The sequence below is a fragment of the Lampetra planeri genome, chromosome 54 (assembly GCF_965212315.1).
Source record: "Lampetra planeri chromosome 54, kcLamPlan1.2.h2, whole genome shotgun sequence".
Lineage (NCBI taxonomy): Eukaryota > Metazoa > Chordata > Hyperoartia > Petromyzontiformes > Petromyzontidae > Lampetra > Lampetra planeri.
The window spans coordinates 7,041,060-7,053,812 of record NC_136160.1 but is presented as its reverse complement, the minus strand read 5'-3'; positions in this window follow the sequence as shown (position 1 = coordinate 7,053,812).

Genomic DNA, 12,753 nt, shown 5'->3' with positions numbered 1-12,753 from the left:
TGAAGCGGGACGTCACAGCCGGCTGTGACGGTCCCACCTGATGACGGAGACTTGTGTTGCCTCCGAAACGTCGTGATTTTTGTTTTTATTTTATTTTATTTTCATTAATTTTGATGTTTTACCTACGTGACTTTACCGAAAAAACCTAAGAATATGATTCCTTGCAGTCACGAAAGCTTCAAATCTAGAATTTCCACCCCGCTGCCCCAATTCCCGAGCCGGGCTCCGACGGCTTCCGAACGTCCGAAAGCCGATTCGGTTTTCGGTTTGAAAATTCACGAACCCTGCAACGCTGAGGATGGAGGAGTGGGCCGCGCAGACGGTGCAAGTTGCGTGCCCGTTCGCCGGATACTTGGCGAGTCGCGAGCAATTGATGTCGGAGATTTGCGGTGGTGATGATGCTGACGATTATGATGATGATGATTTCCGCCACCGCCGCTGCTGGTGCCAAAGTGTAAACATCTCTCTCTCTCTCGTGGCCGCGATGATGGATCGGGCCCATTTGAGGCGACGCGTTTTGGCAATCGAGACAGGGGAGGCTCGTAATCACCACCTCATTACTCCAGTGCCCGGTAACCAAGGTTAATGAGGAGACGCATTAGCAACGCTGATGGCGCTTCCACTGAACCCGGGTCACATCCGTCACCGCGCGCCGATCGGTACCCGCTGGTGGGATGAAGGGGATGGTACCCAGCGCCTGCCTTTGGGTAGTGGTGCGCACAACGCACGCGTGCGCTCGGTGGCGAGATGTTAACCGCCTCGCCGGTTGTATGTTGTTTTATGTTGAACCTCTTTCGCACCGTACGTAGCCAACCGCGTTGATCGGCGGTGGGGGCCTGATCGCACTTTCCGCAAAGTAGTACGCATTCTACCGACCCAGATTGGATGATGTGTTGAGCCGACCTCCAAGTGGGATTTGAGTTCGCAACTTTGCGATTGCAATGATAAGCACTCTGGACAAATTGTTGTTGTTGTTGTTGTTGTTTTCTGTTGAGTGTAACCTGACTCGTCTCCTCGAGTGCGCGTTCATCCTGTGGTGGCCGGCCACGTGGTCGCCAGTGCACCACCCAGAGAAGTGGCCCGGAAGTTGATGTCACAGAACAACTACTTGAGAAAGCCACTGACATGGACCTCTTTATCCACGCTTAGGGGTCCCGGTTTCTTTTCTTCTTCGTCTTATATTCTCTACAAAAGGGTGACGCGTCGCATGTTCAACTCGTTCTTTTTTTTATCATTCTTCATTCCCGAATGTAGCCGGATTGAGTGTACACATTCATTGAGTATGATGGTTTGTCTTCAGTCATCAGTAACTCGGCAAGGCCCAGCAGCTTCACGACATTTGAGAATGCCGAGCGTTGCTGCTTCAATGCGCGGCCTGTGCCCTTTCTGACTGTAAACAAAACTTTGTACGGTTGGAATAAACTCGTCGATGAGAGGTACATACATCAAAAGGAAAAAAGAGAGGAGCCATTGATCCAGTGTGATTAGATCTGTATCCTCTGCGCCCGGCTTCTCCTGGCACATCAAGGAGCAATTCCAAGGACAAATGCGCACTTAGCCAACCAACACAGCAGATGGTTTTATTCGATTGGAGTGGGAAATATTAATGGGAGAGACATTTCCCCCGGTGCTTTATTTAATAGTTCCTCTTTACTCGTGAGTTTGCTTAGCCGTGAAAAAAGGGGGGGGGGGGTGGGGTTTGTTTACAAAGGTGACAACGTGATCGGTTGTTCGTGCGAGTTACTTTCGTGTACAGTTACAATCTCTAGAGATCACTCACTCTGTCCCACCACTCACTCTGCCCCACCACTCACTCTGTCCCACCGCTCACTCTGTCCCACCACTCACTCTGTCCCACCACTCACTCTCTAGATATCACTCACTCTGTCCCACCACTCACTCTGTCCCACCACTCACTCTGTAGAGACCACTCACTCTGTCCCACCGCTCACTCTGTCCCACCGCTCACTCTCTAAATATCACTCACTCTGTCCCACCATTCACTCTCTAGAGATCACTCACTCTGTCCCACCACTCACTCTGTCCCACCACTCAATCTGTCCCACCACTCACTCAGCCCCACCACTCACTCTGTCCCACCACTCACTCTCTAGAGACCACTCACTCTGTCCCACCAGTCACTCTGTCCCACCACTCACTCTGTCCCACCACTCACTCTGTCCCACTACTCACTCTGTCCCACCACTCACTCTGTCCCACCACTCACTCTGCCCCACCACTCACTCTGCCCCACCACTCACTCTGTCCCACCACTCACTCTGTCCCACCACTCACTCAGCCCCACCACTCACTCTGTCCCACCACTCACTCTGTCCCACCACTCACTCTGTCCCACCACTCACTCTGTCCCACCACTCACTCTCTCGTCGTTTCTACCAGACCACTCATTCTCTACCACACCACTCACTCTCTAATAGACGAATTATAATAATAGAATCATTATATAATCATCATGCTCTCTCTCACTCAGTTACTCGCCCGCATAACCACCCTGATGTTTATATACTTATTTTTATCCTCGTCAAAATTGTAACTAATAATGAGTTAGCATCAATGACTGTCATATATCAACGTTTGGCACACCTCGTATGTCATAAGTTTCGGAGCGAACCGCACGAAGTTTGACTTTTCATCGAGAGTCAAAATCCATAAGCCCAACGCGAGAGCCAACCGGAGTTCAGATATCGATTTCCTCCGCTGATGGATTCGCTCCTGGTGCCCGAATCGAACTCAGGTCACCGGAATCTCAGCGGCACGCGCTTCGCACCGCAACCCGCTCACCCCGAGTTCGATTCGTGCGTTGACAGAAGGCGCAGCGTACGGAAGACATCCGTGTCGCCACGTGCCCTGCCGCACGTGGCAGCCGAGGCCAGCGCCGCTGTCAGTGAGCGCCTGTTAAGGCCCGCAGGGTACAAGACGGACGGGGTGGGTTGTGGCCCAGCATCTTTGCTTGCTTCGTCCGCGTCGTCTCGCTGCCAAATGTCGATCGCGATGCAGCGACGCTCGTTCATTTTAGAGGCCATAAAAAAAGTGTTTTTTTTTGTTCTCCGATACCAATTACCGCTGGCGCTGTACTTTGTCACGGGTTCGTCGTTGAGCCTTTTCTGACCAGTCCCCGACTGAACGTCTGTGACAAAAAGAAGCTTCTTCATAGCTCATCGGATTCCTCCAATGTCAAACTAAGGTTCTTCTTCCGCGCTGCAAACCCTGCGTTGCTCTGGGCTCTTAGAGGGCACTGCCTTTGCCACGACAACACCGGCCACCCGCCCGCCTGCCCGCCACGTGACAGCGACGGTGTCCGCTCATCCGCGCGGACTGGTGGAGCAAGCGCTGTTGGTGAGCACCTCTTTCGGCCAGGGTGACGCATGACGGTGTCGCTGTGTCCAGTACCAAGCCCGGCCGCGTACACCTCCAAAACTGCCGATATTGGCAATCCACGCACCACAAAACTGCCGATATTGCCAATCCACACACCACAATACTGCCGATATTGGCAATCCACGCACCACAAAACTGCTGATATTGCCAAATCCACGCACCACAAAACTGCCCAAATTGGCAATCCACGCACCACAAAACTGCCGATATTGGCAATCCACGCAGCATCAACTCTTCACTCAAAGCTGAGTCAACCTAGGGGAGGCACGCAACTCGATTGACGGCGCACCAATGAAGCGCGCGTCGCCGGACGCCTCGTTACGTTAATTGCCCCCCTCTTTGGGGGAGGAGGGGAAGTACGAAATGGGGGGGGCGAAATGGAGGGGCAGAGTGGAGGGAGCAAAGCACCTGGCCGCCTCTGTGCCTCCACATCCACAGGTGGTTCGCTTGGCAGCCCCCGGTCACAGCTGCCGTTGCGTTTACCCCCCACCCAGGGGTGATTGTGGTGGCGAGATGTGAACTACCTCGCCTGGTATGCAGGAGGTCGTGGGTGATATCCAGACCCTGGCGATGCCGGTTTTGAGTTTGCGTGTTCTCTTTCTCTCCCTGTGGTCGCGTGGATTTTTCTCGGGCTCGTCCGGTTTCCCCCATCCACATTTAGAATTCACACCACGCGTTTGGAGTATTTGCCTCCTGCTATAAATCTCCACCACGACAAGCCGCTTCGTTGGACTATCATCTGTGGCCAAGAGCTGTATAGCTCAGTGGGGCCTGACCTGGTAAAATAAAATAAACAAATATTTTCTGATGATGATGATGATGGCAATATGCAATGTTAAGGTACATGAAGACGCAATTTTGAGAAGATGGGGAAAACATCGAATTTGTTCGATGTGAAGTGTCAGGCCATCGCGAGAGAGCACGCGATCTGAGATGCTGCCCGGCTCTGGGTGTATAATGGAGAAGTCTGCCTTGGTCAGGAGGCAACTGACCAGCAGCACTGTTCCTATTGTCACCATGTTTGTTTGTTGTAGTACGGAGTTAGACTGAAGGTTTTAATCTAAGTTGTCTTGTGGTTGTTGTTGTTGTGGTTTGACTTGCATCCCACTGGGATTTTTGCACACAGCTTTGGTGTACGGTGTTTTTTTCTGCAATATTTAGCTGTTTTTTCCTGGATTTTTCTGTTTGCACATAGTCACACAGTCACTTCAAGATGTTTTCTTGTTCATGTTTTTGTTTTTTGTTTGTTGCGGTTGCACCCGATTCAAGAGCCGAATGGCTCACAGGGCTATACCACCGAATAAATGAAACTGAAACTGAATGATTGCACTCGAAGGTCACCGCGCATCTCTCCCCACGCCGTCTGTCGCCGCGTGGTCTTCGGTCCGTTGTCTGACAACGCCCACCGCTGATCTCAAGACAAACGATGTTGCTGCTGCTGCGGTTGGCAGTGGTGCACAGACACAATCGACAACAAAAACAACAACAACAACAACAACAACTGTTTATAGCACACGTGCTGTGAAGAAGGGACATTGCCCGAAACGTTGCCGGTTATATATGTTGTTTTTCCTTTTCATGCCACGGTGTTATTGACGAGTGTGTTGGGTTGTTTGTTGTGTTAGGCTCACATAAGTCGGGACCAAGAATCCCAATGTAGGACCCCAGAGCTTGGAGAATTGCTCACGCCAGCTGTGTCCCCCTCCCCGCTCGCCTGTGGTTTCCCACGCTTCTGAATCTTCCTCTCTATTTATCTAGCTGAGCGTGAACCACGGCAACCAAAACCACAACAACAGACACTTTTCGCGCCGCTCTATGGGACACGGTGAAGGTGCATGATCATATGCCGTTGAGGGCCCCCTTCCCGCGTGTGGAAATTCCACATTCCCGCAGCGACGCTGGACGGCAGCCACTGGTGACGATCTTTCGTTTTAGTGAGTGGACACCCCTGCCTGGATTTGGTGAAGTGTGGTCTCGTCACTGCTGCTATAACCAACCACGAATGGACCACAATGCATCGCTGATCTCGTCAAGGACCTCAAACCTTCATCACACGAACACCGCTCATCCTTGCAGCAGCAGCAGCAGCGGCGGCCCTTTGGCTCGACATCTAACAAAGGGGCCGTCCATAAATGACGTCACGCACCTAGGGGGAGGGGGGTCAGACATTTGTGACTATGTGTGACGAGGGGGGGGGGGTTTGAGAAATGTGACGTCACATCAAAATGCGCAACTTTAAATAAATATAGACAACACGTTCTACTTAATTAAATAGACTTTTTGATAAATGTTTTCTCCTACAACATCAGAGTGCAGCGCCACATTAAATACGCACTACAATGACAATAGCTTAAAGCGATTTGAAGCATGTTTTATTTGGGGGGGGGCAGAGCTTTGTGACGTCATATTTGAGGGGGGGTCTGACCTTTTGTGACGAAGGGGGGGGGGGGTAAAAAATCGTCCAAAATCGCGTGACGTCATTTATGGACGGCCCCTAAGGCGGTGGTGGCCACCGCATCGCGCCATTTCGGATGCGCTTTAAGCGGCCTTCTGGAACGTTCTTCCCTCCGATATTAGGAAGCCACCATTTCTTTAGAGCCGCTTTTGCGTGTTTAGTTTGTTGTCCTTCCCCCGCACCTCCGAATTATTATCACGGTTGGCTACGTAAGGTGCGAAAGAAGTTCAACATACGTACTGACGGCAAGGAGCCGAGAGCTCCCGGTTGAATACAAATTAATTCATTGAAACTAAATTCCGTATGGAGCAGCTCTGCTTTGTTCTTCGATAATTTTTTTGAATCGGCGCCTCTCCTCACTTCATTAACAGCAGATGTTCATTTTTTTTTCGTCTGAATCAGCAAGCAAAGTGGTTTCAAAACGGAACCAAAGACGTTGTTGCTGTTGTTGTTGTGACTGAGTCGAGTATGGCGCCGTGCAATCACTCTGAGTTCGGCTAATGAGAAATTAATTTTAAGTTTATAATCTAAGCGCAGCTTGCCGAGACATTTGGCTCGAGCATACGAATGGTGGCTTAATTGGGTTATCAGCCTGAGTGCGTATTCTTTAACGTAATGATTCTAAACGGCTCATTACTTATTTACTGATTTGAATAAATGTTCATGTGGCGCGGTGATCGAATCACAGACGGTTAGAATGTTCGAGATGATTCAACCCATCGCGGTCTGTCAACTAAAGCCCCACTCCACGAGAAGTCAGCAGTGGTTAAGCTGTGCGTAGGGTTGGCACCCATCATAGGAACGTGGAATTGCCATCGCTGGCTGTGGACAAGTGGGTACACTTTTCGATACCGCTCTCGGAGTTCAACAATCTGCAGGCCTTGGTCAATCCACCGCTGGATGAAAGTATAACCCACACCGGCGGCGCCACGGTGGCTAGGAAATGTTAACTACCTCGCCTGGTATGCAGGAGGTCGTGGGTTCCATCTCGACGCTGCGCCTGCTGCTGCTGCTGTGTATTTGGAGTGTGCGTGTCTCTCTCTCTCATAATCATCACGGTGGCTAGGAGATGTTAACTACCTCGCCTGATATACAGGAGGTCGTGGGTTCCATCTCGACGCTGCGCCTGCTGCTGCTGCTGTGTATTTGGAGTGTGCGTGTCTCTCTCTCTCTCGCGTTGGTCGCGTGGATCTTTCTCGGGGTCCTAACGGGGTTTCCCTCCACATTGAGAATCAGCATCACGCGTTTAGAGTATTTGGCTGATACAAATTTCCACGCGATGATAAGCCACTTCGTTCATTTGTGGCCAGGTAGCTTCTGAAGAAGAGCTGTATAGCTCAGTGGGCCTTACCTGGTAACATTAATTTTAAAAAGTTTAGTTTTAAAATGTTGCTTACAATAGTAGTTACTCGACCATACTTCACCAAGCTGGTCATTGGTGCAGGCTGGTTCAGATACCACTCGTTCACTGATGTTCGCCAGATCACGGAATCGAACTCAGACTGCCACATTCACCGCGCTGCGCCACCACTCAGGAGCAACTTCACGCCTAAATACAGACTCCCCATCGGTCACCGATTCCTTTTTAATTCCTTAATTGAGTTAATTAAACAGTAAAATATCACGTCATCACGTCTCCGTGCTCTCCGTTGGCGACCCTGAACCAACGGTGGAAATTCCCCATTCCTATGACAGAGGGCCGTGGCAGGTTGACTCTTAACGGGGTCAACCGCTGTTGACTTTTAACTCAAAGCGGACTTGACCCCAGGGTTCCGCGGTTCAAGTGGTCTGGCGGGTGCAGCCCAACTGGTGATTGGTTATCGCCGAGATTCCGTTCGTACGGGCGCAGAAAGCCTCTGCGTCGATGGGCAGCGTCTCTCAGCCGGTGTGGTTTTATATCAAAGCATCTGTCCGGGAGGCATGGCTCGGGTTTGTTGATGAATAACGTGGAGAGGGAGCCTCGCATTCGTGTCAACACGGGCTTTTCGTGGCACTTGCTAAAACTTTCGGCTGATCTCAAGAACAAACGGGGAAGCTTCGAGTGTCCGGGTTGCGCGCAGGTCACAGGCACTGAGCTCGGCACCTACTGAAGACCTGGGTTCGACTCCAAGGCAGCTCTTTCTTCTCTTGATTCGTATCCAGATACAAATCGCTGCTATGCTCAGTCCATCTCTTTTGTTGTTGTTGTCTTTTCCTATGCCCATCAACATCTTCCTGTCCTTGTCTTTCATCGCCGCTGCTTGCCTCGGGTTTCCACGTCCTATTTGTGCTCTAGATGACTTTGTATGGCTCTCTGATTAATTTAGATTATTCTCTAGCCATCAAGCGAAGTGAGAGAGAGAGGTTAATGGTCTCTCCGCCTGGTCACCCCGTGACAAAACCCACAATTTGGTTTCGGACAGTTAATTTGGAGAAGGTACCGCCTCTGGGTAATTACAAACCTTGGTTTTACTGTTTCGTGGGATGAAGATCGCTAGGCCGAGATAGGTGGAAGAGCGCTGTGGCCCCTCGTGTTTAGAGCTCACCAAGGGGGGTCTCCAACTAAAACAACAAAACAAGAATATTCTTGGTTCTTTCGGTAAAGTCACGGAGAAGGGAAATAATAAAAGAATAAAAATATAAAACATTAAAAATGATCACGACGTTTCGACTGCAACACAAGCAATCATCATCAGGTGTGAAATCCACAACAAGAAAATTTTAAAAAAGTGGCGGTTTTTTCTTAACGTCAGCACCACGGACAGCGATTTGGCAGTTGGTCAGATGGACGAGTCCATCTATGTTCGGAAAAGAGGGGGGGGGGGAGAAGAAGAAAATGGAATGCGGTCTGAAAGTCACCGTAAGCGTGACCTCAATAAATTAAGACCCGAAATGGTTTATCAAATCCTTCCACACCTGATGATGATTGCTTGTGTTGCAGTCGAAACGTCGTGAGAATTTTATTGTTTTATATATTTTTTATTTTATTATTTCCTTTCTACGTAACTTTACCGAAAGAACCAAGAATATGAATCCCTGCAGTCACGAAAGCTTTAAATCAAAATAAAACAAGACGTTTAAAAAAATCTAATTCGGTGGGGGAAAAAACGCCCTTCAATATTTTAAGAGCCGCAATGCACTTTGTGCACTTTGTGGTGAATGCGAGACGGTGGTGGTCCGGAATAAATAACATCACGGAACAGCAGCTCTTAAAAAGCAGCATGCAGGTTGCCGACCCCTGCCCATAGTAAACAGGACTTCCATGGTAAACTGGATTTCCATGCTAAACTGGACTTCCATGGTGAACTGGACTCCCATGGTAAACTGGACTTTCATGGTAAACTAGACTTCCATGGTGAACAGGAGTCCCATGGTAAACTGCACTCTCATGGTAAACTGGACTTCCATGGTGAACTGGACTTCCATGGTGAACTGGAATTCCATGGTGAACTGGACTCCCATGGTAAACTGGACGTCCATGGTGAACTGGACTTCCATGGTGAACTGGAATTCCATGGTGAACTAAACTCCCATGATGAACTGGACTTCCATGGAAAACTGGACTTCCATGGTAAACTGGATTTCCATGGTGAACAGGAGTTCCATGGTAAACTGGACTTCCACGGTAAACTGGACTCCCACGGTAAACTGGACTCCCACGGTAAACTGGACGTCCACAGTAAACTGGACTTCCACGGTAAACTGGACTCCCACGGTAAACTGGACTTCCACGGTAAACTGGACTCCCACGGTAAACTGGACTTCCACGGTAAACTGGACTCCCACGGTAAACTGGACTTCCATGGTAAACTGGACTCCCACGGTAAACTGGACTTCCACGGTAAACTGGACTCCCACGGTAAACTGGACTTCCATGGTAAACTGGACTCCCACGGTAAACTGGACTTCCACGGTAAACTGGACTCCCACGGTAAACTGGACTTCCATGGTAAACTGGACTCCCACGGTAAACTGGACTTCCACGGTAAACTGGACTCTCATGGTAAACTGCACTTCCACGGTAAACTGGACTCTCATGGTAAACTGCACTTCCATGGTCAGGGATCGGCAACCACAACCACAACAAGAAGAAGAAGAAGAGAGCCACTTTGCTTGTCGAGTTTCCACAGCCGCCACTGCGCAGTCCTTAAAGAGCCACCGCTCTGGACCGGACTCACATCGTAGAGAGAGAGAGAGAGACACAAAGGGTCAAAGGGTCAAAGAGTCCTTGTCCGTAACATCGGCAGGTCGCCAGCATTGACTCAGGCGAGCCTGACTGCTGATGAGACACTGCGTGTCGAGACCCGTCCAGAGCTTTGCTTGTCTTGAAACAACGCGGCTGAAATGCGATGCACTCCAAGGAAGGGGATCGTGAGTTGTGAGAAATGTGTTTATATATATTGATTTGAAGCTTTCGTGACTGCAGGAATCCATACTCTTTGGTTCTTTCGGTAAAGTCAAGTAGGTATAAAATAAAATATATATTTTTTTTATATTTCATGCGAACAGACGAATGAACGACGGAGACATATTGTCTGTTGATTTATCACTTTGTTGTGCAGACCGGAGTTTCACTTGACGACATTTCAAAAGTAGCTCTGTTACATCAACTTCCACGCGGGTCGTACTCTAAAGACGAATGGCCGTGCCGCTCCGCGCGATAACCACCCCCCCCCCCCATAGATTCTCCGTCTCGTGGTGTGACGCTGGCAGCACAATCAGTACAACATTGGAGTGGGGGGGGGGATATAACATAAAAAAATATATAAAAACAAAACAAAAATACAATGATAAATAACCGGAGGTTTCTACAGCGGCGGGGGGGGAGTCTTGTGACTTTCCACCGCGCGACTCGGCTGAGGAGCAGTCTCCCGTATCCATCACCACCACCACGAACCGTCGTCTCTCCGCTGCTGGATGAAGGCCCTCTCTTCTCCGAGCCGTGGCCACCCGCTGGCGCGCCGCACGGCCCGGCAGTGCCGCATGAGGCGAGTGCGGGGCCTGTAGCATTATGATATAAAGGTGCCCTAAATAAAAAATAAACATTAATATTTAAACATAAATTTTTGACTTGCATAGAAACGTAATTTGCTTTTTAATTGATATACAGCCAGAAAATACGACAACTCGCTAACCTTAAACACCCAGTCGTTCATAAAAGTTGAAGGCGGTATAGTACTATAGTAATAGAGCAAATGCAGAATCACTGAACCGGAATTGATAGCTTGAAAGCATTTAGCGCGGGACCCTTGAAAGTTCGGGGCCCGTAGCTACTACACGTGTAGCTACTACACGTGTAGCTACTACACGTGTAGCTACTACACGTGTAGCTACTACACGTGTAGCTACTACACGTGTAGCTACTACACGTGTAGCTACTACACGTGTAGCTACTACACGTGTAGCTACTACACGTGTAGCTACTACACGTGTAGCTACTACACGTGTAGCTACTACACGTGTAGCTACTACACGTGTAGCTACTACACGTGTAGCTACTACACGTGTAGCTACTACACGTGTTGCTACTACACGTCTAGCTACTACACATCTTTTACAGACGGAACCAGATCACGGATTTTATGTAATGTGTTGAATCGGACCTGGATCTTGTGTTTATTCAAGATTTTGGAGATCTTTTTTGTGATCCCCGCAATGTAGGGTAAGGTGATGGTTTTGAATGGCTCCTCAAGAGGGTCCTTCTTCATGGTTGGAGTGATGGCTTTGCGGATTGTGTAGTCGGAGTAACCATTAGCCTTAAGAGCTTGGTGTACGTGCTTGAGTTCACTGGCAATGTGTTCCTGGTCAGAGATGCATTGGGCTCTATGGTGCAAAGTCTTGATGAGGGAATTCTTCTGGGATGGATGGTGGTGGGAATCCGGTTTCAGGTAAGCATCCGTATGGGTAGCTTTTCTGTAGACAGAGTGGCTCATTGAACCATCAGGTCTCTTTTGTATTAGGACATCCGAAAAAAGGTAGCTTGCCATCTTTTTCGACTTCCATGGTAAATCTGATGGCTGGGTGTATGGAATTGATGTGGTCGAGGAATTGATCTAGAGCAGGCCGGCCATGTGGCCAGATGACAAAAGTGTAATCCGCGTACCTCTTCCATAAGGTTGGGCGCAGAGTGGCAGTCTGGATGGCGTCAGTCTCAAATTTCTCCATGAAAACCTTGGCTACAACCGGAGATAGGGGGGAGCCCATTGGGGTGCCCTCAGTTTGTTTGTAGAAAGTTCCATTCCAAGTGAAGTATGTATTGGTTAAGCAGTGTCTCACCACTACTGTAGCCCACCGGTATGTTGAAGAGTGAATCCACAACATTTACAATTTTTGAGTAAAAAAAATTGTAGTAGTGAACTATTTGTCTTTTGTCAACGTGATGCTTTTTTACTCATTGGCCGTGTCGGGTGGTGGAGGGTTACGACACATTTATAAGTAATAACGCGATCTAACCCAAAAACGTTTATTATGAAGCTACTACATATGTAGCTACTTTTTCTCCGATGATAATCCGCAGTGGACATTTTTGTTGCAATTAAAAGTGGAATCACGGTGAGAAGTGGGCCGCTTACGTTTTCATTATTACGTTTTTAATTGAAGAAAACATATACACGTAGTAAATTATTAGAATCATGTTAAAATAATAGTGTGTGAGAATGTTTGCAGTTAAAAGTGGGCCATTGTGTTTTATTTGTATTAAAGTTGTCAAATTACGATAATAAAAGCATAGCATATTATTGTAATAGTGTTATAATAACAGTGCAGTATTATCATAATTTTTTGCAATTAAAACTGGAACCACAGGGAAAAGTGTCCCACTATGTTTTTATTACAGTATTTTAGTTATTTTAATAATACAAAAATGCATTGTATATTATGTTACAACGAGCCTTTTGCCCGTCCAAGGACGGATATATTGC